Raw genomic sequence first — 4,831 nt, 5'->3', positions numbered from 1 at the left:
TATTTTGATTGAAAATTAAATATATATATTGTATATATGTAAAATAATATTCAAAAATATATTTTTCTCCTAATGGGTTACCACCCATCAAACTTGCTATCCTGAGGGATTTATGGCATCAACAAATAGGGTATCAGCATTGTATGCGAGTATATATTTTTCTTTTAGGAAATAAGAGATTAAAAAAAATCAGAAAACAGGGATAATTGTTGTACTTTAATGAATGCAAGACGAATCTCATGTTTACTTGACTTAAGTTTGTACCTCAGTTTCTTGTGAGTTTTAACATAGCATCATTACAGAAATAATGAACATTGCCAAGATGTTGTCCTGCATAGCTACCACTGCCTTTTTGACTTGTCTTGTTATGAACTTCATTAAACTGTTTCTCTCTGTAAGTAGAACTGACAGAAGATGCTGCCCAAATGGACTGAGCATAGACCACATTAATAACATGTTTTAAAGCTAGCTGTGTTTAAGATGCAAAAATATACCTGGGCAAACTGTCTGTTTTGTGTGTGTTGCATGGTGGTTGTAGAGGTATGCATTTACACAGACCTCTGGCAGAAATCATCTGAATCCCATTCGTATTTTACTAGATGAAGCATACATATACAGTGTGTGTGTGTATATATATGTATATACACACACAGAACTGTGTAATACATATGGCATATGCCAGTAGTGTGACCTGAGGATTGTCATGAGCCACTTCTGAAATTAAGCCTCTGCTTCCCAGGTGCTGTATGTTTTTAGCATTTGCTCTCCTGGTGAAGCAGTCTGCACACTGCACCCCGGGGGTTCTCCTGTGCCTTTCAAAGAATGTCTTCCTGCTGATGAGAAGCTGGTGCAATTGCTTATTTGGGGTTTTGTAATTCTGCTTCTAGGATTTGCTCTGTAAACATATGCCTTAGGGAGATACTTTTTACATTTTCTATAGCTAATGATCTATAAAAGGAATAATTAATAACAATGAAGAGTCACATTGCACTGAATTTCAGCGCACAACAGCTGCTGACTTCTGGTGATGGCAGTTCCACATACAACTTAGAGCCACTGAAAACCCATGACAGTATGAAAATCTGCTGAAGTTATAGAATAGTACTTTTAAAAGCTTTGTGCATTTCACACTATAAATGGGCTTCAGAATACATCTAATAGGAACTAGCTGTGGTTAGTAATGTTCAGGGACCAACATTAAATGTATTTTAACCTATCATTTGAAAGTGGTGGCGAATTCATCCTACACTATATCTACTGCCGGTGCTAAGTGATAGTCACCAGCAGCAAAGTATTAGATGAGAACCAAGGTATTATGAACTTATTTTATTATTAGAAACAAATGCTAACACTACTCTTTTGGAAGCTACTCTTCCTTATCACTAACATAAATGAGTTTTGCTGTACATGGAAAGGCCAGATCTGTGGCTAGTATAAATCAGTATAGCTTTGCTGATGCAAATTAAGCTCTGCTGACTTTATACCACATGAAGATCTGTTCCCTAGTGATCTTGTTTCTTTGTCTCCTATCTTTATCTTTAGTTGTTGGCTATAGACTTTTTAAGGTAATGTTAGTCTTTTTCCGCTTTTCATGTTTTTTTTTTTTAATTATTATATTAAAATCCTACAGTTCAGAAGGACCTAGGATAATAGCAGAATGTACTCTTTTGAAATTTGGGGGAGTGGAGAAGGGCCATAGAGAAACCTTTAGAAACATGGCTTCTTTCCTCAAAAAAAATATAATACTACTGTTCAAAAAACAAAATTTGTTTGTGCTTTAATGTAATTGTTCTTGGTTTTAGCTATTTTAAGTAGATGGTTGTCAACTTTCCACTTTTGGATTAAAATAATAATTTATTGAAAGCAAAATAATGTTTTCTGCTCTAATTTACATTCAAATTATATGCTTTAATTTTGTTTTTTTTTTACATTTCAAAGAATGTAGATAATTAGTTACTTTCATTTTTTTTAAAACGAAGCAAATTTGGAATCAATTCTATTTGTTTCTGTTTTTTAAAAAATAAAGTTGTCTAACTGAACCAGCTATTTTTGTAAAACCAAGAGTAGAAAGATGATAGAAATGCTTTTAAAAAATGAACTGTAAAACTTCATTTACAGTATATTTTCTAATCATGTGAATGACAGCTTTGTTTAAAACATAAGGTTTGCAAATACTAAGTATCAAATAACACATTTGTATAAAGCATACAAATGAAATATTTCAAAATGAATAATTCACTGATTGTTACTGTCTTAAATCATCTTAAAAATTATGCAGATTTGTTCTCTTCAACTAGGTCATTTCCAAACTCTAGTTGTGTAAACATTATCTTAACATCATGTTTTAGGTGTATTTTGTACAACAGTGAGTAATATTTTTTTTTCAAAATAAAAGATCTTCTACAAAAACTGTTCCTCTCTTGTACCTGATCTAGTGTATGAAGATGAACATGCCTGTTTCTGAGGTGTGTTGGATTTTTAAGTTTCAAAATGCTTTTAGGATGTCACACTACTGTAACACAAGGACTGTTTGTCCTTGCAATGGGGCGTTGTAGGTGAAGTCTTACAACACAGTATGGGCAGGTGCCTGTGGAGCTTCCCTGATGCTTGTGTTAAATGCTCCCAGAACACTTTATGAGTTCAAGATCTTAAAAGTGCAAAGTGTTACTCTGTCATGTCCCTGATAAATTGTGTAACTGCATAGTAAATTTGCAAAACTATACAGTGCCAATTTTGAAAACCTGTAAAGAAAGCCAATGAGAGCAGACAACCCACACTTTTAGCAGTCATAAAGGTGCAGCATGTTAGTGTTACAGGGATTTTTTGAGCAGGGGAATAGCAACTGAAATGGTGTGTTCAGGGAATTGCTATATTTCAGCTATAGCTCATCTGATGGGTGCAGATCATTCCAGCCCTGAGTTCCCTGATGTTAGGGGCCAAGCGGTGCTGCCCAGGAGCAGGAAGGAGAGGAGCAGTAGGGGCAGGGGGGCTTAGGGAGCTGAGCTCTTTGGCAGCAGCCATAGGGCTTTGACTGCCCCGACGCTGCCCACTGCAACGCCCAGGAGCAGCACGCGCAGGCAGAGCCTGGCACAAATGTGCTGGCCGTTGCCATGGGACTGAAGGACATCATGCCCACAGTGCCGAGCACTTTTACAGCCGTGTTAGCCAGAGACAAGTTGTGAGGACTGGGGGTGAGAAGAGAGAAAAAGGGCTGAAATTGCCTGAGCTGGATCAACTGTGTCAAGGCTACACTTCAGCATCACCATGAAATTGGGATTCAGTGTCTCCCATTGGTACCTGGATCTTGTTTTTCCTGGGTTGATGTATTTTCTCTTGATGGGGGGAGAGAGAAAAAATTCTTTTATCACAAGGCTATTAAACAAGGTGCTACTCTCTCTTCTAATCCCATTCAGTGCCTTTTGGAGAAGTTAAAGGCAAGCTATCTATGATTAAAAGCAGTGTTACTGGAACAGAAATGCACTTGAGATGAGAAGGGCACCAACATGTCTAATGGAGTTGGACTTACACTGAAAATTGACTACTGTGAAGTCTATCACCTTGTTTTGTATTTTGGTGTTGGACTTACAGCATTAACAGATTTATACTTCTTAAAGGAGAATATGTGTGTGTGTGTGTGTGTGTGTGTGTTTTCCCATGATGTATTGTTGTTTTCCACCCAAAAATTAATTATTGCACCTCAGTGTATCCATTTGTCTACAAATCATTTACAGACTTCATGTAGGACAGTATGAATAGATTCATTCAAGCCTCTGTAATCTTTAATATATTTAACATTACAGATTTATCAAATGACATCACCCCCTCCAGAAATTAAAGAAAAATGAGGTGAAAAGTAAGGTAAAACAATCAGAAATTTTGGAAATGCTAGAATTAAAAAGTGGCTCATGTAATACTAATGGTTAGCAATTCTGGGCAAAAAAATCTATAGAAGTGATATATATGTTGTTTGCACAGCTTTCAAACATCTAGCAGCCTTGTGCTTACTGAGATGTAGTGAGACTGCTCACTAGAACACATGGAAAACCTTGTGTGTGATAGCTTCCATCAACAAGTCCCTAAAGAAATCTGCAAGGCCAGAATACCAGCTTCATATGTTTTGGAGGAGCCCGGAGAACCAGGATTGTCCTTTATGTTCAAATAACTCCCAAAGCAATTTAGTCTATTCTCCTAACCCAACCACCTGTTTCTCCCTTCTTCCTTGCTGTCTTTATCCTCAGCCTTGGCGCCAGCCTCTGTTTCTTTGCATAAACTAGTATTAGCTCTTACCTCCTAAAAGGCCTAATTTTTTCAGGTGCCAAATTTCTTTGTCCCAGTTTACCCTTTCCTCTACCACTAGCATTCCAGTTCAGCTCATGTGTCACCTATGTCTAAGTGGGCTTTCTGCATGCCAGGAGAGGCAATACAGGGAGTGTATGCAAAAAACAAATTAAGGGCGGGAGTACCTATGACTCTCTTAGTTATTAACTGGGCTCGAATCGGCTGTGACACCTCCTCGTGGTCCCACCAGATACCCCTACCAGGGGAACTAAGGGCACAGCCGTCCCAGGTGTGATGGTGGCGACTAGTAGTTGCCTCCGCCCTGTCGAAGTATCCTTTCGATCTTCAGCAGTAAAGGGGGGCCCTAATTGGCTTATAAAAAAGCATCTCGGACCCCCCTCAACGCCATTGGCCCAGTGGCGATCTGTCAATTTTGGGCGTGGTGGCGGTCTAATGATCGCCGCCAATGTGGCTCTGCCTGCTGGGGAACAGGCAACCACAAAACTAACCGGATGTGACACGGCATGTCTACTACTAGGGAGCGGGGATGGCT

This window comes from Dromaius novaehollandiae, chromosome 2 (assembly GCF_036370855.1).
Source record: "Dromaius novaehollandiae isolate bDroNov1 chromosome 2, bDroNov1.hap1, whole genome shotgun sequence".
Classification (NCBI taxonomy): domain Eukaryota; kingdom Metazoa; phylum Chordata; class Aves; order Casuariiformes; family Dromaiidae; genus Dromaius; species Dromaius novaehollandiae.
The sequence above is the reverse complement of the archived record's forward strand: the minus strand, read 5'-3'. Positions refer to the sequence as shown.